Genomic DNA, 26588 nt, shown 5'->3' with positions numbered 1-26588 from the left:
CTTCAGGAAAAGCAAAGGAGTTATTATTAAAAAGTACAAGATAAGCAATTTTGATAACAAGCAGTTGGGTAAATGTTTAATGCTTTCATTGTTACAGCGGTGGCAGAAACTGAGCCAGTGAGCAGATCGGTGGCAGCATGCCCTAGATTCTGCTGCCTTTGTTGTAACTCTGCATCTTTCAGAGTTCTCTTGGGGGATACTGTTAAACTGAAGAGAAGCTTTTTTTTTCCCTTAAAGAGGCAACACCTTTCCATAAAAGGCCAATATAATCTCTATTGCCATGTGGTAAGGTTCACCTTTGTAGGAAAAATTGACAGCAGAAGACTTCCACTCAATAAATAGCATGTGGCATCAGGAGACACCAGGCAACAGCTTAAATTGAAGGCCATACGCTGCTTTTAGGGAAAAAAAAATCAAACTGTCTGCTTTGCAGGAGGTCAACATATCTCAAATTTAGCCATTCCTTGGCCCTTGTTATTGTCAGCCTGACATTCATTCTTGAAATATTCCTAAAGGGCCTATTTTATTTTCTTTACAGCCTCATCTGTTTAATGTGGCAGGTGATTTTAGTATTTGCTTACTTCACAGAATAAGAATTGAAAAGCTGACAGAGACCTTAGTAGCCATACAGTTCAGTCTTATTTTAAAGGTGAACAAAAATACGGTATAGGATGATAATGTATGGGAAGTACCCTGACACCTGGTCAGGAGTCACTGTATTAATCTGAGGAAAAGGATGCCTGAAAATCAATGGTTATAGCATCTAAGGAATATATTTTATATTCGTCTCCCTGCTTCTAGTCAAGATTAAGAGACATTAATGGTTAAAAAAAAAAAAGAGGGGGCATTGGTGGTACAGTGGAAAGAACACTAGATTTAGAATGGAACTTGAATTCAAATCCAAGTTCTGTTTTTAATAATACCTGTATAATCCTGAACAAGTCTCTTTACCTCTCACAGCCTCAGTTAATTCCACTGTAAAATGAGCTTGATGGATGTCAAGAGTCTATTTAACAAATGACAGCAGGCTGAATTTGGCCCTCAGGTCATAAGTTTATTCTAAGGTTGCTCCTGTACTTCCTAAAGTGGCATAGCTAGTAAGTGGAAGAGTTAGATTTTGCTTTTACTGTTGTTTATTCCTTTCAATTGGTTTTCAGTTGCTCTCTAGCTCCTTTTACAGATGAGAAAATGGATATTAAACAAGATTAGGACTTATCCAAGGTCACATAGCTAGTAGGTATCCAAGGCCAGATTCAGATTCCTGACTCCTGACCTGGTTCTCTTTTCCCTCTTTTGCCACCTACTGCCTAAAAAGGTCAGGAATAGTACCCAAATATACAGATGTCCAGTGCACAGAATGTTCCTTGTTCAGATTTTCAAACCTATGTCACTGAAATTTTCACACCAAACAGTCACACCAAAGAGTTACTTCATGCAATGTGATTTCCATGATGTATATGTATGATAGGCTTCTTCCTTGCTGAATATAGTAATGATGGTTATAATAAGAATAAGATATCACACATTTCAATGCTGCTTTAGAATTTGTGTGCCATTTTCCTTGCATCCTTAGTGGGAAATATCTCTATTTTAGACATTAAGAAACAGGATCAAAGATGTAAATTTACTTATTCAAGGTCACACATCTAATAAAGTTTCAAAATTAGGATTCAAATAAAGATCTTCTGACTACAAGTTCAGTGTTCCTCCTAATATATCACACTGTTTATATACCATTCCCAGGAGAATTAGCCTCTTGATTTAGGCACAAGATATCCATGACAGGTCTTTACAGTAGGTATTTGATGCTGATATACGTTTTTACTGAGAACCCTGTGGACCTGCTGGTACACAGAATACATTAATAAGTGTTAATTAATACTATAACACCTTAGAACACCGGAGTGGTTTCTCAACAAACTAATGACTGAATATATTAACAAGCGTTGATGCCACATTCTTAGGAAAAAAATATTCAAATATAGTGTATAAAGAGAGAGAAGGTTAGCTCTTACCTTGATAAAGATGGAAGAAGTCCTAGTAGTCTAAAATACAGTTAAGACAACTAATGTGGAAATATGTTTAACATGATTTTACATATGTACTATATGTTAAATTGCTTTCCATCTTGGGGAGGGGGGTGGAGAGGAGAGAGGGAGAAAAATTTAGAACTCAAAATCTTACAAAATGAATGGTGAAAGTTATCTTTACACGTTATTGGGAAAAAATTTTTAAACTATTTACAAAATATATATATATATATATATATATATATATATATTCAAATATATTTCCTGTACCCCAAATGCAGAATGTTTCAAATATCAGCAATTTTATCTGTGCTACAAAAAGTTGCCATTTCAATAATGATTATAGCTTTTTGAAAAATGGTTTTAAAGCAAGTCCATGTTTGAAATGAATTGGAAAATCTATAACAGGCAAAATTGCTTTAAATAAAAAATCCACTTAAAATATAAAAATAAACTGAGCTTTGTCCTTTATGGAACAAAAAAGTGATAAATCCCAAGAGGCCAATTAGGTGAATATAGTAACAGTAAAAGACAGAGGGCACTCAAGGAGCATAAAACAATGAAGCATATAACTATTTTAATACACAGACTTTTTACCATCCACCTTACCTTCTCAGTCTAAGACTTTTAAATGACATTCTTCCAAGAACACAATCTCTAAATATATATTAAATACATAATAATAATATGCATATATGTATTCTTTCTATGCTTATATATATATATATATAGGTATATTTTCCCTTTGTTCCTTTTCTTGACTACTTTTACCATAATGTTATACTATATATTAATATGGGATTATTAATTTGCTGATTTTTTAGTTTTACTAGTATATATAATAAATTGAAAATAAGTAATTTATCAATATGTACATGATAATAATTCACTCTGCAATTGCTTTAACTTTTTTAAAAACCAAGGCAAATAACAATAAATTATGAAGAGGATTGTAAAGTATAGTAATTTAGGCTTTGGGAATTGCATCTCAAAGAATAAAATTTTCTCTGATATAAAGTAGTATCTGAAATTCTCAAGCTCTAATACAATGAAAGATCATGTTAGTGAGTGATTTTATAGGACTAATATAAAGATCATTCACCTGCCTGCTGTATTACAGAAGTAGGGAGTTCATAAAAGGAAAGGACTTTTCTTTAAAGAAAAACCCCTCTTTCTGTGCATAAATTAAGGATCAAGGAACTCTGCATGAGATTTTTGTGCTCTTCCAAACTGAACTCATTAAATTGCTTCAGACTTTTGTAAAATGAAATTTAACTTGTAAAATCTTTATTTCATGAATGTAATCCATATTATGAATTAGTCACACCTTTTTATCCAATATGATTTTTACATAAATATCCTTACCTCTGCAAAGTAGATTGACCCAACACTGCGGAGATAGGACTAAGCTATGTGCCTACTATGTGACCAGTCCACTTCCTTGTCTAATCTTAGATCATATCTTGGATGGAAATTATCATCATTATTTTAAAATTTGAACTAAATTACATATTAAAAAATAATGTCTATGGGGGAAGCTAGGTGGTACAGTGGATAGAGTACCGGTCCTGGAGTCAGGAGTACCTGAGTTCAAATCCAGCCTCAGACACTTAATAATTACCTAGCTGTGTAGCCTTGGGCAAGCCATTTAACCCCATTGCCTTGCAAAAATCTAAAAAAAAATTTTTTTTAAATGTCTATAAGCATTTATTAAGTTCTTATGTGCTAGGAATACAACTATAAATAGAAAGAAAGACGGCTTTTACTCTCAAGAAATTTACATTCTAACAAAAGGTGAAGACAGCACAAATGAAAGTGAAAATCCAAGGAAAGGAAGCAAGACAGTGAGGAGGAGAGAAGGAACAAAATTGGTGGCATGATATACAAAATCCTGAGGATATAAGACAGTAGTAGTTCTGCATGTAGAGTAATGAAGAAATCTTTAGCCTGGGCCAAAGATTAAATTGGAGCTTCTGAGAATAATCAGCCAATCAAAAGATGAAAGGCTAAGGAAAACTCTTAAGAAATTAATAAAAACAAAACTTTATATTTTAGGTTAAGATCACAGGAAAAGAGTTATTTTTTTATAACTACAGTTTTTCGGAATCTTACTCGATTAACTTTTAACTGTTTTCTTATATCCTTATTTCTTTGTCAGTAAATATCTATACCCATCCACATTTTTTAATGAACTAAAAATTAGATTAGGTTTTATCATGACTATAAATATAAAAATGTTTATTGGCAGGGGTTATCAGCATGAAAACTACTAAATTGAAATTTGAAAAGCATTAATAGAAAACAATAATTTTGAGGTCTTTGATCTGCCATTCAGGTACACATTGCCATAGGTTGAAGACATAAAATAATAAGGGAGAAGTAGAGAAAAGAAAGGTTGTTTTGAAACCAAAAGGATTTTTGAAGAAGGGTTTCTAAAGGGAACACTTAAAGTTAGGAATGGCATTCTTTCCAAGCTTTTGTTACTTTATATTAAAAATAAAAAGATAGGTTTAATTTTTGTACTACAGAGAGCTCTTCACTAATCACCCATTTCTGTAATTAGTTGTCTAGCCTTAAGTCATGACATTTCATCTCTGTATGCTTTATTTTGTTCATCAGTAAAAATGTGGGTTGTACTATATAATTGGTATTTCATTTTATATCTAAGATTATATGATTTTTCTAAATAAAGCATGGTATAAAATTACATATTTATAATAATACTGATACACTATTGTGTATCTGACTGAATTTTATAATTTTTATCTTATTTATAAATTTTATAAATATTTAAGATCATAATATTGACAATCAAAAACATTATCTAATGTAAATTTTGATTTTTTTATTATATACCTCGTCTGCTGAGTGAAAAAAGTGTAATATAAATTTCTCATGTAAAAATAGTTGTTCTGAATGTACTCAGACTAATTTGGAGAAATGTTTATAATAAAATATTTATATATAGGTATAAATATATATAAATGTGTATACAAATGAAATGTTCCAGAATTTAAGTGATAATGGTGATTTCTAGACTTTTTTTTGGTCTTAATGACTGAGCAAAAATAAATAAATAAATAAATGAATGAATAAATAAATAAATAAATAAATCTTGTTCCTGATACTCTGTCATTATCACTAATTTTTAAAAGAATTTCTCTCTTGATTAGAATGATCTTTGTGCCCTATGAAAATTTTCAGCTTCTACCTAGAGATAATGACATATTTCCTGATTCATGTCAGTTCCTTAAAATGCCAGAGTACATCTGACATATTTTATGATGATTTCAACTTCTAGCATGTGAAAGATTATTTTTACTTTGTCAAAATTCTAATGCTTCTGGTATATCACATAACTTTCATTATGATTTTCTGTAACTTGGAGGTTTAGAGAATTAACTGTACTCTATTTTCAAGTACATGGATTAGTTCTAGTGTTTCAACTATTCAGGTGTTCCTGGCAAAGGAAAAGACATATTTGCTTATAAAGGACTTTAATTGAGTAACATAAAGAGGTCTCAGAAAGGGACAAATGAATGTGGCAACTTGAGTTTTTATGGAATGGGGCTCTGAAAATAGAGCTGTGGGTAGGACCTATAATTTCATTGCTCTAAGGAACTACTGAATAAGGAATCCCTCTCTACCAATGCAAAACAGAATCTTCTTTGCACCACATACTCTTAGAGAGTTGTTTAGGGCATTGAGAAACTATTAAGTTGAAAGGCATTTATTACATAACTGCTATGTAGCAAGTACTGTGCTAATTTAGGAGGGTATAAAAAGACTATAAAATACATCCTCTGGGATAAAAGTAGTCACTATCTAATGGGGAGAACACAAAGAAAACTATTTACCAACAAGATGTATATAAATATATAAATATAAATATAAATATAAATAATGTAATAAACTGGAGATAGTCAATAGAAGAAAGTCATTAACAAGGGCAAACAATTGACTTCCATGAAGCCAATGATAATATAAGAAAGGGCATGATTTAAATGAAAGCAGACGATACATGGTGACTTATTACATAACCTTTCAGGAAAAAAAAATTGGTGAATATTCATAATATATGCAAAATATTATGTTTTGATAGCATCAGTGAAAAATAGAATCATGGCTAAGCACAGATCAGGATTCAGTTCTATAATGCATATCATGATGAAGGGGGTATTAAATTTCAAGCTAATTAAGGATAGTATAAATTTTTTTACAAAACTTAATTTTCTTTGATCTCTGCTCAGATTACTCTAAATTTAAAAAATTCTACTTTATTTTATTTGTTTTTGAAGTTATAAGAAAAATTAATAGGAAATTTCATAAATTGAATAGCTAGCTTGATTGATGTGATTCTACCTTATCAAATTCAGGAGGGCTGAGATCTAGTTTAAAAAAAATTATTTTCCCCAGTACCTAGCATTTTGCTCTACATACATTAGGTACTTCTGAGTATTCATTGACTATTATTGATTATAATAGTTTTTTGCACAAATGAAACAAGTGCAGACAAGATTGGTTAAAAAGGGGAAAAAGATGAAAATGATCCATGTTGGAGGGGATGTGGGAAAGCTATTGCACTCTTGGTGGAGTTGTGAACTGATCCAACCATTGTGGAGAGCAAATTGGCCCTATATCCAAAGGACAATAAAATGCATTCCCTTTAATACAGTAATAGATTAACAAAGAGATATAAAAGGGTAAATAGTTCCAACATGACAAAAAATATTGACATCTCTTTTTGAAGTGGCAAAGAATTGGAAATTGAAGGGATGTCCCACAATTGAGGAATTACTGAACAAGTAATGGTGTATGAACATTGGGGAGTACTATTGTTCTGAAAGCTATCTTGAGTGGTCTGATTTCAGGAAAGCATGGCAAGACTTGCATGAACTAATGTTTAGTGAAGTAGGAGAGCAGGAGAACATTGTGTACATTATAGAGCAATTTTGTGAACTGATAAGTTATAGTGGACACAATTTCTCTCTAACAATCCAAAGAGACCCTTAAGAAAAATGCCATCCACATTCAGAGAAAAAAAATCACAGTCTGAATGCAGAGCAAAGCATGCTGTATTCAATTTTTTTTTAGGTTTCTGCAAGGCAAATGGGGTTAAGTGGCTTGCCCAAGGCCACACAGCTAGGTAATTATTAAGTGTCTGAGACTGGATTTGAACCCAGGTAGTCCTGACTCCAGGGCTGGTGCTTTATCCACTACACCACCTAGCCACCCCATGTATTCAATTTTTAAAACTTCTTTTATGTTATCTTTTTTTTTCTCATGGATTATTTTTCCCCTTAGTTCTAATTCTTCTTTTATAATACTGCTAATATGGGAATATGTTAAACACAATTATATATGTATAGCCTATACCAGATTATTTGCTTCCATGTTGGAGGGGGGAGGGAAACAATGAAAGTGTGAAACTCAAAAGATTGTAAATGGATGATGAATGTTGAAAATTACATTTGCATACAATTGGAAGATAAATACAGAAATTAAAAAAGACAAAAAAGAAATTTTCCCTGTACCTAGCATTTTGCTATAAACACAGTAGGTGCTTGTAAGTATTCATTAACTATTATTAATGAAATTTGGAGTTTATTTATAATGAAATTTGTCAAAAAAGTCTAATCAAATGAATTAATACTGTAAAAGTATTTGCAGAGGAGTGTTTATCTACTTAAAAGGATAGTCTACTTACATGAAATTAATAAGCACCATTTACATTATTACTAGATGATCTAGAAAATCCATTCTAACACTAATAATGGTTTCCCTTAGAACTTTAAGACTTCTGAGTGCATGAAATAAGGCAAACTCTAGCATATCTTATTCTATTGAACTGTCAGTATTGTTAGGTCAATATTTCATATATCTATATATTGGAACAATTGTAAATTAATTTCATTTATTAAAGAAGACCTTTTGACAAAAAAAAACTTTGCTATAATAGGAGTCTTTATTTTTGTTTTTGTTTTTATTTTTTTTAGGTTTTTGCAAGGCAAATGGGGTTAAATGGCTTGCCCAAGGCCATACAGCTAGGTAATTATTAAGTGTCTGAGGCTGGATTTGAACTCAGTTCCTACTGACTCCAGGGCCACCGCTCTATCCACTGTGCCACCTAGTCGCCCCCTACAATAGGAATCTTAATTAAGAACAACATTTTCTATTTTTTTATGTTTACAACGAATTATAAATTGACAAAACTTTAAGATTAAAATCTCTCTATTGGATTCTTAAGTTGGCAGATCTTGGAACAGAAAAACCAGCAAAAAGACAGGATGAAATGGTATTTTAGCCCAAGATAAAGATCTCTCTCACTCAGGTAGGAAATTTATGCCATCCTTGAGATTAGTAACTCTTTCTGAATTTGTCAAAAGACAAAAGTAGGTCTTTCAAAAATCACTTAAGACAATTGTTCAAAATAACTAATAATGAATGACCAACAAATTAAAACAGCTCTGATGGATGACTAAATTTTTTTCTATTGGGACTGTATGTTGGAAATTTTATTGACAGAATAAAAATTCCTATATGTATAAGAATAATCATGGCAGAAAATGAGCTGGATTCAAAATTTGTGCTTTATAATAGATAATATGTGGTATATAAATTTAATGAAATATTACTGTCCCATAAAATATAACAAATATGGGGAGTTAAAAGTAAAATGCGAGATATGGATAAACTCATTCTGAGTAAATAAAATGTTGCCAAAAGAACAAATTAAAGACTAGAGTAATATAAAGCCAGTATTTAGAGCAACTCATTTCTGCTGAATACCAGTCTGCTCCTGACTAAATTAAGGGTACAGTTCATACAGTCCATCTTTTTTTCTTTTTTCAGAGGTATAATGTCTCATTTCCAAACCTTAATAGACAAGATTATTCAGCTGTTTGACACAGATCTCACCCATTTATGTCTCAATGGCTTCATGTTCCCTTTTAACAATCTTTTCAACATTCTTTTCAATGTCCTCTAATAATAAATGTGGACAGTCATCTTGTGCCAATATTTAGCCTTTAGTGATGTGTTTCATTTCTACTCCATGAAAACTTAGTCTGCCTTAAAGACTGACCAGAAAATATTGGACTGAATTTTCCAAAGGACTGCACAGATCTCTATCTCTCATCTCAGAGATTGCCTAGTATGTCTCAAGACAAGAAAGAAGCTGTTGTCTCCATCTCATATGCGAATCAAAGAATGCTAGTGATAGTCTCAGTTATTTTTTTTAATTTTAGCTTCTTAGGTAAAATACTAAAAAAAGTAAAAAGTAGCATTTGTTTTTGTTGCAATCCTGCTATTAGGAAGATTTGCTTAACAATTTGGAGGATGGAGTCGAGGTACTGAGTTATTGGATGTTTGTTGAACAAAATCAAAGAGTCTAGCTATGTAGTTGCATATTAAGTGAAAGCATTATAACAGTTTTTCTGATGTTTCAAAAAACTAGCCCTTGGTTCAAGATATATAATTATTCACAGCAATCTGTGCTACTGTAGTTTATGATATAATGAAACTCTGATTTATTTATACTCCCTGATGAGATGAATAAACAAGAAATAAACTATTCCAGGATATACAGACTACATAAATTTCAGTATCTTTTAAAATATATTAAAATAGTTTAGTATCTTTTAAATATCAATTATTAATTAAATATTTAAATATTTAGTATCTTTAAAATACATTAAATATATTAAAATTTATTTTAAGTGCTTTCCTTAGTGTTTGAGCTATCTTTTAGAGTAGGGTTCAACATAGTATGATGAAATCAGTGGACTTTGAATCAGGTGACCTTTAAACATATCTTTTCACTTTTCAGAGATTTCCATTTCTACATCTATAAAATGGGAATAATATTGGACTAAGCATTTCAGAGGGAGTTCATATGGTTGTCTTTATGAAATAGTCAATTACAAGGTAAATAGGAGATATGTTATGATTTTTATAATTTTCTTTGGGATTTTTGGGATCACAGAAAGTATTCTGTCTCAGAAAAATTGAATAATTCACTTGGTAATAAAATAACAAATAAAGATGCAACTAGATATAGTAGACAGGGAATTGAACTGGGGTTCAAATCTTGTCTCAGATACTTCCCAGTTGTAAAACACAGAGCAAGATTCTTAACCTCTCTATGCTTCAAATTCAACTTCTGTTGAGAGAGAGAGAGAGAGAGAGAGAGAGAGAGAGAGAAAGAGAGAGAGAGAGAGAGAGCACATTGTGCTTGATAATCACTTAAGTCCCTTCAAGCACTTTATCCTTTCAAGCATTATACTGTGAAATAACCTGAAACCATGTATGTACCTCTCAAAGCCCATATCTTAATTGAAGTCAGTTCCTTAGGTGGTAGAAAAATCAGGTTTTCATGGTAAAAAAACACTTCAGTAATAACATGGTAAAAATAAAATTGCAGATACCCTTTTCATTTGTGTGTGTATGTGTGTGTAAAATCAGCAGAATTTTCCTTTCTTTTTATTTAATGACCGTAAATATTTATAATTAACATCATGGTCTAATTTTCCTTTGAGGTGTGTGTGTGTGTGTGTGTGTGTGTGTGTGTGTGTGTGTGTGTATTTAAACAACAGATCTTGTCTTCGTTTCCATTTAATGATTCCAGATATTCATTTGAACTCATTGATTTTTGTAGTATCACTGGGTATGTGATGTAGTCTCTATTGTGGAAAAATGTATGAATTGTTTACCTCATAAGGGAACCTGCCTTGCAAGCAGTTCTTGGATAAACCTTTCTCTGAGATGCATTCATTCCTTTAGCCCTTCTGCTACATACTTGATTATTTTGGAGACCCTCCAAAACTTTTTATCATCCCAATGTTTGACTTTGTCTGTGTGCAACCAAAGTCCCAAAGTGTGTGGCATGCATTCTACTATTTTGGATAAGATTCCTAAAGAAAGAACTAAACAATGAGAGAAGGCAGGGGAAGTGCTCATAAATAGAGAGGGAAATACATATATGTATATGTATGTGTATATATATATATATATATATATATGCATATATAGTCCATAAAAGGTTTGGAAGGGTTCCAAAGCAAGAGAAAAAGAAAAGCAATGTAGTATCTGAGAGAAACTGGACTAGAATAATTCTCTTTAGTTAGTTGAATACTTCATGCATTAAGCAAATATTATATGGAGCAGTTGGCATGTACAAACCATTATTCCATGCTCTGTTAGAGAGCAAAGAAATATATAATATAAAAGATATCTTCACAGGAAGCTTCTATTCGATTAGGGAAAATATGATCTATAGATAAATAGTAATGTATTCACATTAATGCAGGTTACAGTTGAGTGGTGAAAGAATTCACAAGAAAAATTTAGGATTCAGAGTTAAAAGGGATATATAAGTTTTATTACTCAAATGCAAGGTTGTTGCATGTGAGCTCTATCCTTAGGGAATAAGTAGCTATGAGAGGAAAAGGCTATAACTTATATAGGAAAACAAGGCATGGCGTATATGATGGGAAAGGGATGGGGGTCAGAGCAGGCATAGTTCAAAGCCTTATGTCAGGATATTCAAGGATAACAAAGGTTCATCTTGGGTAACAGTCTTTTATTACTATATGATTTTTTCTATCTTCTATCTTCCTTGTCCTTGTACAGTCCTTCCTTGGCAGTGAATCATGTCCTATCTAGTTGTCAGGATACAGGGAGTCAGGCTATAGCTCTAGTAGCAGGGCAGAATTGTTCTCATGTATGGTGGTAAACTTTTACCAGGGATAGTTTTTCTACAACCTTCTTTCTCAGGATACAAGGTATCCTGAGATATCTATTTCAGCATAGAAAGGCACAAAATTTAACCATTTGTTTTCTGTCTAGTATTTCCATGGCATCAAGATTGATTCTTAATCTCTGTCTCTTGAGGGTCTCCTTTTAAAGGAAATTAAGTCCTTTATATATTTCATCTCTTGTCAACTTCAGTTTGATTGTAATAGTAGCTAGCAGTTCTATAGCATTTTTAGCTTGACAATGTGCTTTACAAGTTACGTCATTTGGTCCTTAGCACTACTATGACTGAGAGTTTAGCTGTCTTGTTCTAGGTCACTCAAGTAGTAGTGTTTAAAGTATAATTTCAATTAAGATCTTCCTAATTCAAAATATAGTATTCTAAAATGCCATCATATCTTGAATAATTTTGGTAGAAAATGTGATTTTTCCATTCATACAGATGACACTCTAGTTCATACCTTTATTACTTTTCCTCAGATTAATCCAACCATTAATCCAAGCAATATGGAACTATACCTAAAGAGAAATAAAAATAATCATACCCTCTGATCCAGAAATATCAATACTAGGCCTATATCCAAAAGAAATCACAAAAAATTTGAGTAAAGTCCTACATGTTCCAAAATATTCATAGCAGCTCATTTTGTGGTGGCAAAGATTTGGAAATTGAGGGCATGTCCATCAATTGGGGAATGACTGAACAAGTTATGGTATAAAAATGTTATGGACTATGACTGTTCTATAAGAAACCATGAATAGTTGGACTCTAGTGAAGCATAGAAAGAATTATGCAAACTGATGCTGAACCAAGGAAGCAGAATCAAGAGAACATTGCACACATTAATAACAACATTGCATAGATTAACTATGTTAGAACTCAGCAATTCAGAGATTTAGGACAACACTTCTTATCCCATGGTTTTCTTTCTTTTCCCTTAGTCATAATTCCTCATACACAAAATGATTAATATGTATATGTGCTACACACACACACACACACACACACACACACACAAAACAAAACAAAAGATGCAGAACAGAAACAAAGGTTTTCAATCAACCAGTAAAACTGATGCAAATCTTTAAAACAAATGAAAGTCGTATGGGTTCAAAGTCTATAGATGGAGTATCCTGACTAAATTGTTTCTGTAATATGATTTTCTCTTTATACAACTCTAAAAGAAAATCACCTATGGATTATTTCTCAAAAATCAGGTTTGGCAATGATGATTGTGACTAATAATTCCTATACGCTTTAAGATTTACATACCATACCCCCCCTATGAAAATTAAACATTCATGTGTAAATCAAAATCATGGATTCAGGAATAATAAACCTTAACCAAAATAAATGGAACCATGATTCATACTTGCATGACAACTAAACTTCATACCTCATAGAAATGACCATAGTATATTGGAAAAAGTATATATAGCTTGTTTGGAATTGTGAGTTTAAGACTTAGTAGATTCAGAGACTATCAGCATTCCACTTATTCTCAGCTTTCTCATCTTAAAAATGGGGATAAAGTCAATTTAATATCTTCACAGATAGCTTAACAAATGTCAGAAATGATTTTTCAGGAGATTTGTAATTTTAATAAAAGTTCTGTCACTTTTTGGATTTTAATTAATGTTAGAATAATGTTTGTCATCCCTATTGGTAGAATGGTAAACAATTAACAGCTAGTTTTCTGGAAAACAGTGCATGTATAAGGTAATTTTAAATTTTAATTTGCAATATTAACATTTTTCCTAACACTTTCTTAAGTCTAGAAAACAACAATATGTTAACTCAAGTCATGATTTGTAGCATTTGCTTATTTCCAAGTTTAAATGCTCACACTGAAAATTTAAAAATCAACTTTGGAGAGTATAGGCCAAGCTGACTCCAATATATTCTTCATCTATCTACAACCAACAAGAAATATAAGAGTAAGCCAAATCCCCCAAATGAAAAATGCTCAAAGGACACGAACAGGCAATTTTCAAATAAAGAAATTATAGCTATATATAATCATATAAAAAATGCTCCAAATCATTACTGATTAAAGAAATGCAAATTAAAACAACGAGTTCCATCTCACTCCTATCAGATTGCTTAAGATGTCAAAAAGGAAAAATGGTCAATACTGCAGAATGTGTGAAAGGGGTGGGGCATTAATACAATGTTGGTGGAGTTGTGAATGGATCCAACCATTCTGGAGAACAATGCATAACTATATACAAAGAGCAATATAACTCCTTATACCCTTTGACTCAGTAATACCAATACTAGGCCTATATCCAGAAGCAATCCTAAAAATGTGAAAAGTCACACATGTTGCAAAATATTCACAGCAGTTCTTTTGTACTGGCAATGAATTGAAAATTGAGGTGATTTCCATTAATTTGGGAATGAGTACTATTGTTCTATAAGAAACCACAAATGGTTGGACTCTAGAGAAGCATGGAAAGAATTACAGGATCTGATGCTGAGTGAAGGGAGTAGAACCAAGAGAACAGTGTACACATTAATAACAACAATGTGAGCTGATCAACCTTGATAGATGCAGCTTCTCACAGCATTTCAGAGAGCTAGGACAACCCTAGGAGACCTGCTATGGACAATGCTATCTCCATCCAGAGTAAGAAAGCAAACAAAACAAAGCAAAAAATGCCTACAGAATCTGAATGAAGATTGTATTCAATTTTTTAAAATTTCTCTTATGTTTTTCTTTCCTATCTCATGGTTTTCTTTCATTTCCCCTAATCCAAATTCCTCATACAGAAGATGACTAATTTGTAAACATGTTAAATACACATGTATATTACAATGTTCACCAGACTGTTCATTGCTGAGGGGAGGGAAATGGGAAGGGAGAGTGAAAGGAAATTATGTAACTTAAAAATATGAATATGCATGTAAATGAATAGCATGCAATTGGGAGAACAAAATAAAATATCAATTGGGAAAAAAAGAGTAGTACAAACAATATCTTACCTCTATCCTGAGTTGAAAATACTTTTGTATGGTATGCCTGAGTTTATTACTTAGTAATATTGTGGCATATAAAAAGTTTTAGAAACATAATTTCTGCATAATTAGTTATTTTATTAATAATTCTAACATTTTAATAAAAAAGTCAGGGACACACTGGAATGCCAAATATAGGTGTGAGGTTTATATGTCTTTGGAATAGGGGTGCTCCTGAGAGTGAAAATCAGTTCTGATTGGTTGAAAAATGGATATTCCTATGCTCAAAGGGCAACAAATATGTGCATATCCTTTGATCCAGCAATACCACTACTGGGTCTATACCCTGAAGAGATTATAAAAAAGGTAAAAAACATAACTTGTACAAAAATTTTCATAGCAGCCCTGTTTGTGGTGGCAAAGAATTGGAAATTGAGTACATGTCCTTCAATTGAGGAATGGCTTAACAGACTGTGGTATAATGTATGTCATAGAACACTATTGTTCTATTAGAATCCAGGAAGGATGGGAATTCAGTGAAGCCTGGAAGGATTTGCATGAACTGATGCTGAGCGAGATGAGCAGAGCCAGAAAAACACTGTGCATCCTAACAACAACACTGGGGCGATGATTAACCTTGATGGACTTGCTCATTCCATCAGTGCAACAAGCAGGAACAATTCTGGACTATCAGCAATGGAGAATACAATCTGTATCTAGAGAAAGAATTGTGGAGTATGAACAAAGTCCAAAGACTATTACCTTCAATTTACAGGAAAAAAAAACATTATCTTATTATGTAATTTTGCTATCACTTAGACTTTATTTTTCTTCCTTAAGGATATGATTTCCCCTCTCATCACATTCAACTTAGATCAATGTATACCATGGAAACAATGTAAAGACTAACAGACTGCCTTCTGTGGGGGTGGGGAGAGGAAAGCAAAATTAGGGGGGGAATTGTAAAACTCAAGATAAATAAAATCTTTTCAAAAAAAAAAGAAAATGGATATTCCAATGACGTGATAAAAGATACATCATGTCTCTCTTAGAGGAACTATCTCTCTACCCAGACCACACCCATCCTTGGTCAATCTAGGCAAAAGATCTACCTCTTCCCAAGGTTGACTGAGCAGAATTCACCTTAGATTAGACATTCCTTGTAATATCTATTGGGTTCTAATAGAGAAGACTGACTGAGAAGTGACTGAGTTTTTGAAGTGAGAACTTTAGAAAAAGGAATAACTCTCCTCAAATCATTGGTTATTAATAATAATTTCTTTCAATGTAAATTCAATAAGAGATGTATATACTTCTTAGTCTTTTTTGTTTTAAAGGTCCTTTCATTGCATGTGACTAAGAATATTTCAGTATCCCTTAAAGAGAGATAACTTTTCTCAATGGTCTTTGAAGATGATTACCACAAATCATAGGATTTAGAGTTGCTATTAAAGACCAGGATTTTAAAAGCTAATCTAGTTATAACAATATCATTTAAGTCAGGACAAAAATTGAGGCCCAGACTGGACCAAGATGATACAACAGATGATGATGATGATGATGATGATGATGATAATTATGTTTGTCCTTCATTCTCTAAGAAGGGAGGTCATATAACGTCAAGAAAATGAATTGGATTTGAGTGAGGGGGTACTTGCTAAGTCACCAGTCTCACTTTCTACTCTGGATCCATCTAGGTCCAGTGCCCAGATATGAATCAGGATGACTGGAGATGACCCTAGATGCAAGACAATCAAGGATAAGTGTCTTGCCCAATGCCATACAACCAGAAAGTGCCAAATTTTGGAGGTCATATTTGAACTTGGGTCCTCCTGACTCTAGGACTGGTGTCCTGGACTAGTCCCACCACTGTACTACCCAGCCACATAATAGGTAGTTAAATATGATCAAACAAAGGTCTTATTTTCTTACCATTACATCATTCTTTTCCTCTACAGTGGAAGGAATAGACAACTAACTGCTGTACTTATAATTTCTATTATTTAAAAGCTGGGTGAATAGAGATTAAGTAGATATAAAAAAAGTAAAATTGACATTGCTTTTTAAGTTATTTGCCAGATGGACACATGACCAAGAACCTTTTGAAAACTTCCCCATCAAGTCTGCTGAATCTTACCAAACTGTCTAAAATTACATATTAAACAATTTCAGATCATTGTCAGGAACTATTATTTACAACAAACAATTAAGGGATGTCACAACCCTGCCATCTGTCACAGAGAGGGTAAAAAATATGAGTGAGAAGAGCTGAGAAAAGAGCAAGAGAAGGTCTGAAAACAGGCATTCATGTGGAGCAGTGCTCTGTATGTTCACAGAATCCTGTGAGTTCCTGACTTTTCAAGTTGGCTTGCTTTACAGAGCCCCAATCTGCTTATGAGTATCAGCTGACTTGCAACATTACTAAGAATGGAAGTGAGATAATTACAATGAAACAATGAACTCTCTTTTTAGGAAACCATGCACATATTGAATGTTGGATTTTCAGAATGATTATACCCACAAATATATATTCCGACATAATGTATTGATTTAAGTTCCTAGATATTAGACTTTTCAATATTTCTTTTTTGGTGGGGGGGGGGTGGAGAAGGGAGAGAGGTCCCTTGAATTTCAACAATGTAGGACATACACAAAGTGAAACTTCCTACACTAACTTAAACTGTAAGACCAGAGCACTAGTGTCAGACTCAAATAGAAATAGAACCCTGTGTACCACATAAGTACTTAGAAAGCCTCAAATCAACATTAACTGTTTTATTATATTTTGCTTAATTTGCTAAATATTTGCATTTACAATTTAATCAGATTGACTAAAAAAATGACAATTTTGCTGGCCACATATAGCATGAGATTTAACATTTCTAGCCTCGAGAAAAAGTTAATTAAAAGATTTACTATTTTATCATGTTTTAATAATTCACCCAAAATTACATGTAAAAAGAAATATTAACATTTGTTTAAATTTTGAGGAAATTCTCTCCCTCACTCACTTCCTCCCCCAACCCCACACCAATTTGGGAAAGTAAATAATTTAATACAGGTAAAAATGTGCATTCATGAAAACATATTTACATAGTTGATAGTCATGTTGTGAAAGAAAATATAATTCCCTCTATCTTCCCCCCCCAAAAAAAAGAACCTTAAAGAATATAAAAAGTATGTTTTCAACAACATTCTGAGATGACCAAACTTGAAGGAAGTAGCTCCTCTCAGTTCAAAGAACTAGAACAACTGTATTAGAACAGCTATGGACTATGTTATTGCCATCAAGAGCAAGAAAATAAAACAAAACACACATACATGCACACACACACACACACACACACACACACACAAACACACCTTCAGAATCTGATGAACACTTTATAAAAATTATCTCTTATGTATCTCTTTTAATAATGGAAAAGAATGGAAACTGAGGTTATATCCAGCTATTCAGAAATGACTGAACAGGTTGTTCTAGATGATTGTGATGAAATACTATTGAAATATGAGAAATGACAAGCTGAATATCCACAGAAAAAGCTGGAAAGGCTTTCTTGAACTTTGCAAAGTGAAATAAGCAAAATTCCTAGAGCATTGTACAAAGTATGCATTATCTTATGATTATCAACTATGAATAACTTAGATATTCTCAGCAATAAAGTGATCCAAAAACTTTTCTTAAGGACTTAGGATGAAAACTGCTCTCCCTCTCCAGAGGAAAAACTGATGGTGTCTGAATAAATATCAAAACATACCTTTTTTAAAAATTTATTTTCAACCATATCCACATGCATATTTTTGTTACAAAATTTCCTTCCCAACAGCCTCCCCTCAGTGGCAAACAGTCAAGTTAGCATTGTACATACATATTTTGATAAACATGTTTACAGATTAGTATTTAGACCTTATTTTGATATATGATGTAAAATGTTGGTTTATGTTTATTTTGTGCCATACTATTTTCCAATTTTCCGTATAGTTTTTCCCAAATAGTAATTATCCCAGAAGCTGGAGTCACTGAGTATATCAAACAGTAGATTACCAAAGTCATTTACTACAGTTTCTTTTGTACCTAATCTATTTCACTGATCCATCACTCTGTTTCTTAGGCAGTACAAAATAGTTTTGATGACTGATGCTTTATAATATAATTTTGAATCCGGTATGGCTAGACCACCATCCCCTGAATTTTCATTTTCATTAATTCCCTTCATATTCTTTTCTTGTGTTTCTCCAAATGAATCTTGTTATTACATCTTCTAGCTATTTTAAATCATTTTTGGTAGTTTGGTTTATATGGAAGTGAACAAATAATTTAAGTAAAATTGTCATTTTATTATATTATTTCAGTCTACCCTTGAGCAAGTGATATGTTTCCAATTTAGTTCTGATTTTATTGGTGTGAAAAGTGTTTTGTAACTGTTTTCATAGAGTTTTGGAATTTCTCTTGATAGGTAGACTCCCAAGTATTTTATTTTGTCTATAGTAACTTAAAATGGAACTTCTCATTCTATCTTTTGCTAATGATTTGTGGGGGTTCATATTATGTCCTAAAACTTTGTTAAAATTATTAATTGGGGGAAGCTAGGTAGCAAGTGGATAAAGCACCCGCCCTGGAGTCAGGAGTACCTAGATTCAAATCCGGTCTTAGACACTAAATAATTACCTAGCTGTGTGGCCTTGGGCAAGCCACTTAACACCATTTGCCTTGGGAAAAAAAAGCCTAAAAAAACAAAACAACAAAAAATGAAGTTATTAATTGCTTGAAATAGTATTTATTTGATTTTCTAGGATTCTCTAAGTATATTATCATATCAACTTTAAAAAGTAGAAGTTTTGTTTCCTTTTTTCTTAATTCTAATTCCTTTCTATTCTTTTTCTACTTTTATTGCTAAAAACTAACATTTTTAGTAAAATATTAAATAATACTAAGTGATAAAGGGAATCCTTATTTGATTCGTGATCTTATTGGGAATGTTTCTAGATTATTCCTATTATATACAATGTTTGCTAATGGTTTTAGATAGATACTCTGTATCATTTTAAGTAAAATTCCATTTATTCCTATATTCTCCGATGTTTTTGATAGGAATGGTTGCTGTATTTTGTCAAAAGTTTTTCAACCTTGATTGAGATATTCATATGATTTCTGTTATTTTTGTTAATGATATGGTCAATTTTAGTGATAATTTTCCTAAAATCGAAAAATCCTTGTATTATTGTTATAAATCCTACCTTATCATAGAGTATTAACCTAGTGATAACTTACTGTAATCTATTTGCTAATATTTTATTTAAAAATTTTGAGTCAATAGGGAAATATTCTGTAATTTTCTTTTTCTTTTTTTTTCTCTTTCTTATTTAGTTATCTGCACCAGATTGGTATTATAAAAGGAACTCCTCCACTTATTTTTTCAAATAATTTATAAAGAATTAGAATTAGTTACTTTTTAAATGTTTGATAAAAAAATTCACTTATAAAACTATATGGTCCTGGAAATTTTCTTCTCATTGTTGGCTTGCACAATTAATTTTTTTGAAATAGACTTTTTTAAGTATTGTATTTCCTCTTCTGTTAATCTAAGCAATGTATATACTTGTAAATATTCATGTTTTTACCTTATATTATAAGATTTATTGGCATACAATTTGGCAAAATTGTCCCAAATTATCATTTTAATTTTCTCCTCATTGGTAGTGAGTTTACCCATTTGAGTTTTGCTACTGGTAGGGTGGTTTTCACCTGTCTTTTTAAAAATCATATTAGGCAAAGATTTGTCTTTTTTATTACTTTTTTTCATAAAACCATCTCTTAATTTTATTTATTAGTTAAATAGTTTCCTTACATTCAATTTTATTATCTCTTTCCTTTTATTTACAAAATTTCTGAATTGATATTTAGTTGGGAATTTTTAATTTATTCTTTTGCTAGTATTTTTAGTTATATGCCCAATTCATTGATCTCCTCTTTCTCTATGCTATACATGTAAGCATTTAGAGGTATAAAATCCTCCCCCAAATAATTTCTTTGCCTGTATACCATAAATTTTGTTGTGTTATCTCATTATAGTCATTGCCTTGGATGAAATTGATGATTATCCCTCTGTTTTATTGTTTGATTCACTCGTTCTTTAAATATTAGGGTGTTTAGTTTTCAATTAATATGATATTTTATTATATGTTACTTTTATCACATCATGGTCTGAAAAGGATGCCTTTAATATTTCTGTTTTTTCTGCATTTGATTGTTTCTTTTGTATAGGTGCCATGTACTGCAGAGAAAAAGTTTTATTCCTTTCTAACTAAATTCAGTTTTCTCCAGAGGTCTATATTATATAATTTTCCTATAATTCTATTCAACTCCTTAATGCCTTCCTTATTTATTTTATGTTTAGATTCATCTAATGCTGAGAAAGAGAGGTTGGGGTTCTCCACTAGTTTAGTTTTACTATCTATTTTTCCTATAACTCATTTAACTTCTCCTCTAAGAATTTGGATGTTACACCACTTGGTGCAAATATGTTGAGTATTGATTTGAATTCATTGTCTATGATACCCTTTAGCAAGATATAGCTTCCTTCCTTATCTTTTTGTTAAAGAGAACTATTTTTGTTTTTTTTTTTGAGATTGTGCTTTCTTTATTTCAGTTAAAGCATAATAAATTATGCTACACTTCCTTTAACCTTTAGCCTGTATGTATCTTTCAGCTGCAAATGTGTTTCTAGTAAAAAAAAAATTGTAGGATTCTAATTTTTAATCCATTCTGCTATCTACTTCTATTTTATGGGTGAGTTCATTCCATTCACATTTATATTTATGCTAACTGTGATTTTCCCTTCTTGCTATTTTTTTCTTTCTTTATCTCCTTCTCTCACTTACCACCCCCTCATCTTTCCCCACTTTCCATAATCTCAGCCTTTCTTCTCTTATTCTATTCTATGTTGAAATGACCTTTTTCCTCACTAAGGGCATTCCATCTTCTTATACTGATGATCTGATCCCTTTTCATCTATTCTGGAAGTTGATTCCTGTTGTCATGCCTTTTCACCCTCAGGTGTTTTGCCATCTTCTATCTACTGATCCCTGTAAATATCCTGAGTTCTTTTGCAACCTAAAAACCATTCATTTGACCACACTATCTTCTCATAATACTTTCTATCTCTTATTTTTTAATGGTCCATCTACTAGAAAAAAAAGTTTCTCATACTCATTGCCTTCACTTTCTCAATTCTTAGTCACTTTCCCAAATCCCTTGTAATTTAGCTTCCAAAATCATCTAATCAGCCTTTACTTATGTTCACAGACTTCCCTAATCTTTTTTATGAGTCTTCACTCCCCCTTCTTACATCCATATTACTTTTAATTTTTAATTTTTTCTGGGGTTAAAATAAATTTCAACACATAGTTGAGTATATATATATATATATATATATATATATATATATATATATAATTTTCTCACTGGGACAAAAGGGAAAAAAAACCTTTTCATTATTGAAAGAGTTAAGCATCACCTAATAGCAATTTGGTTCTTATAAAATATAACAAAATGTATCTTAGAGCTATGGTAAAAATCTATAGAAATTCTCAGTTTCTGTCTTTTAAAGAACCATGGCATATTTGTGCTAGTGAAGTCATTAAAGGAGAAGGGTTACAAGAAGGTGTAGACTGGCTAGAAGATCAGATCCATTTCTTTTTCTTTTTTATTTTTTTTTAGGTTTTTGCAAGGCAAATGGTGTTAAGTGGCTTGCCCAAGGCCACACAGCTAGGTAATTATTAAGTGTCTGAGGCCAGATTTGAACTCAGGTACTCCTAACTCCAGGGCCAGTGTTCTATCCACTACACCACCTAGCCCCCCCATCCATGTCTTTATGTAAAGACATAAAAAGAAAATGATTATAAAATATAATGTTATTCAGTGCAATAATTTTAGGGTGTCTGTGACAGAGAATACCACATCTATATCCAGAGAAAGATCTGTGGAGTTAGGGTAAGACCAAAGACTATTACTTTCAATTTTTTTTTTAAAAAGTCATGTACTATATAATTTTGCCATCTCTAATATTCTATTTTTTCTTCAAGAATATGATTTTTCAATGTATAACATGGAAACATGTAAAGATTATCAGATTACCTTCTGTGGGGGACAAGGGGTAAGGGGAGGGAGGGTGGGGGGAAATTGTAAAATTCAAAACATTACAAAAAATAATAGGGAGAAACTACTATTGTATATAATTAAAAAACAATTAAAATATTTACTAAAAAAGGTATAATGATGTTCAAAAAGTTCAGAAGATATTTCCCTTTAGCCATGATTTCTTAAAGCACATTTTATTTTATTTTATATATTTATTTTTAATTTAGGCATACCTGTGGATGTGTTAAAGAATTTCATACATTATTTGATTTGTCATTAATGGTTTCAAGAAGAATGAACTTTTTAATTTTTAACAATATAACTTCTCAGATGTGCTGAGGCCATGAGTTATATTCTGACCAATAATTCCCTTAAAAGGGATACTAGAATAATGAGTCCTTTTAATGCCTGCATTCAATGTTAACACTTTCTTTGCATTTTAACGTATGTAAAAGTAAAAATAAAATGCAATTTCTATGTCCAGGTTCAATCTTTTTCAAAAACAACCGTTTTATCTTAAAAGATCTCATTTTTATAATTTATTTTATGATGAAACTTTATGAATTTTATTCTTCAAAAGGACTGATGAAGTTCATAAGGGACACTGGATACTTGTACATATTGAATTTGTTATTAAATATCACGTTACCATTAACAAAATAAGAATCGAATTTGACTACTGCGTAGTTATACTGAAAAGAATAATGTTTTTTCAAGATATTCTAAATAATGCCTTATTTTGTTGTCATTTGAAACTTAATTAATATTTAAAGAAAAATGTAATCTCTTTTATTAAACTATGGAACATCATTTCTTTGTCTATGTAGACAATTTAATTTCTGTTCTAGATTAGATTAAGAAATATGACTAAATCATTTCTTTCCTTGTATGACTTTTCTACCACATTTCCTCTTCTTTTGTCACAGAGTCTAACTATAATAAGTAATTAAGAATCACAAAATTATATTACTTAACTAAGGAAAAAGTATATAAAGACTGAAAAATTATTATACTTTAGGTTTGAAGATACAAGCAAAGCATATAAATAAAATTTATAAATTCTATTACATTTTCACTGACTAAAGCCACTGAAAGCAAGCAGCTTTCACCTAAGAAATTACACGGCAAACTGTTCATTGAGGAAATTTATTTTTAAGCAGAAAAATAAGGTTTTTTTTGAAACAAGGAAATAGCCTCATGTCTGAAGAAATATTTATAAAGGATGTATATAGGATTGTGTTTAACCTTTTTAAATGCCCTGAGTTGAGAAAGTGGAAAAACTGAGAAGGAAAATAATGTGTAATAAAGAAATCATACAATGCTCTGGAATAGTGAAATTCTAAAGAGGCTTTTAATAAATAATTTTCCAAAACTTAAAATAAGTTATTCATTTGGAAACTACCTTTTCATATCCTTTGACCATTTATCAATTGGGAAATGACTTGCATTCTTTTAAATATGATTCAATTCTTTCTAAATTTTAGTAATGAGGCCTTTATCAGAAACACTGGTTGTAAAAATTGTTTCCCAGCTTTCTGTTTTCCTTCTAATCTTTGTTGCAGTGGTTTTGCTGTTGCAAAAACTTTTTAATTTAATGAAATCAAAATTATCCATTTTGTGTTTCATAATGTTCTTTATTTCTTGTTGATCATAAATTATTTTCTCCCTAGGTCTAGCAAGTAAACAATTCCTTGATCTTCTAATTAGTTTATGTGATCACCCTTTTTGTCTAAATCATGTATCTATTTTGATTTTATCTTGGTTTAAGTTGTTAGATATTGGTCTCAATTCTAATTTTTAAGAAATTATTTTATTCATTAAGGTTTTGCATTTCTTTTTCCTTTTGGTCAATTTTATTTTTTAGGTTGTTCTTTAACTTGATTAATTTTTGTATATTTTTCCCATGTTATTTATTCTATTTTCATCATTTACTTACAATACTCTCATTTCTTCTCCCATTCACTTCTTTGCCTATCAAGACAATTTAATTTATATTCTAAATTAAGAAATATGATTGCAAATTATTTAATTCCTTGTGTGGTTGTTATGGTTGAATCTGTCCTTTAGACTTTAGTTCTCATGATTTTTATTCTGTTCTTAAATTTCCCTTAAAATTCTTTTTAAGCTGTTACAGGAATCCTTTGTAGAACTGAGCTCAAATTACATTTTTCTTGAACTTTCTCAAGTGGTCCTTTTGGCACTGTTGTCCACTTCTACGGTTATACTTTGATCCTCCCTATCACCATAATAACCTTCTGTAGTCAAGTTCTTTTTTGGTGGTTGTTTTCTTGATTTTTTCTCTTTTTTCCAGTCATTTTTGTGATTCGATGTTTTAAGGTGAGAATTGGGCTCTAATCCTCATTGTCTCAAGCTCTATATGCTGAGGCTCATGGTCTTACTCCCAGCTTTCACTGTGCTTCAGGGCTTAGGTACTTGCTTTCACTGGAGGGTAGGCTCCCTACTGGCTTGTACTGGGGGGGCTGGGATGGGGGAAGAAATGGAGCTTCCCTATTTGCCTCTGCTGGATGAGGAGGTATGCCTGCTTGCAAGCAGGCCATGGAGAAGTAATCTTCTTACTGGATTGCCCCAGGAGTGGCAACTTGCATCTGTATTGCTTTGGAAACAGGGTTTCTTTGCTGACAGACCCCAGGTGTGGGGTCTCCTGTTGACCAGACCTGGGGCCAGGTTTCAGAACTTGGTCCGCAATGGGGCCTGGACCTTGAGGGTGGCTTGTGTTGGGGGTGGGGTTGCTTGAGTGGGACCTTGATTTTTGTACAAACTGCTTAATTGTCCAGAAGACTGTTGGCTTTCAGGAAGGCAGGGAATTGTAATAAATTGTCCCAGGCTTGGAGCCTTGCTGTAGAACCCACATTGTGAGAATGGCAGCTGTTGTTGCACTTGTACCTTGCTTACCTCTTACCTTTCTTGTCAATGTGGTAAGTTGCTTCCCAGTTCCTAGATGAATTTTGAGGCAGTTTTTCAGGTGTTTGGAGGGAAATTTAGAAAGGCTTCAAAGTGTTCCTTCCTCATTCCACCACCTTGAAAACAGAATTCCTTAATTTTTGTCCTCTGACCTTTCCCCAGGGACAACAAAGAGACCCTTGAAATCTCCTTCTGACCAGTTGTCTTACCATCTGTGGCCTAAGAACTCCAGAACCATTGCTGAGCCTGTTGATTAATCTGCTACCTTTTGGATGCAGGCCTGAGTTTCATTCTTGCCCAAGAGAGCCCCATTGATTATTGCTTCCTAAGGACATGAATCCTAACCTTCAGAGAAATTCCAAACAATGCCCATTCTCACCTTGGTGACCCCCAAACAAAACACATGCTCCATGGAAATCCCAATGGCTCCCAGTTCCTATAGAAACCATACTAACCTGCCTCTTATATCCAATATCCCATTTAAAAAAAAAAACAACTTGCTCTCCACTGACTACCCACTTCTGGAGTCTGTTCAGACCTAGGTCACTGTACTTTTCCTCAATAAGCAGCTTTGCATTCACTTCCATTATAGCACCATCTTCCTTTTTACCAAGGATTCACCTTCAGACTTTTCACTATCACCACTACCTCCTGGTTTTCTTGGACCCAATCTGTTCTGGTATGATCTGCACTGGACTGAACTCCACACTCACTTGGGTGTAACATTATTGCTAAAATTTCTAAGTTGTCTTGGGTTGGAAAACTGTTTCAATCTATCATT

At 32.3% G+C, this 26588-nt stretch overlaps 1 pseudogene; it reads left to right on the top strand.

Annotated features, from left to right (window-relative positions):
- The first annotated feature begins 1984 nt into the window (after positions 1-1984).
- Positions 1985-2105, top strand: LOC141496733 (U6atac minor spliceosomal RNA; annotated as a pseudogene).
- The last annotated feature ends 24483 nt before the right edge of the window (positions 2106-26588 follow it).

This window comes from Macrotis lagotis, chromosome 8 (genome assembly GCF_037893015.1).
Source record: "Macrotis lagotis isolate mMagLag1 chromosome 8, bilby.v1.9.chrom.fasta, whole genome shotgun sequence".
NCBI classification, from domain to species: Eukaryota; Metazoa; Chordata; class Mammalia; order Peramelemorphia; family Peramelidae; genus Macrotis; species Macrotis lagotis.
The sequence above is the reverse complement of the archived record's forward strand: the minus strand, read 5'-3'. Positions and strand labels throughout refer to the sequence as shown.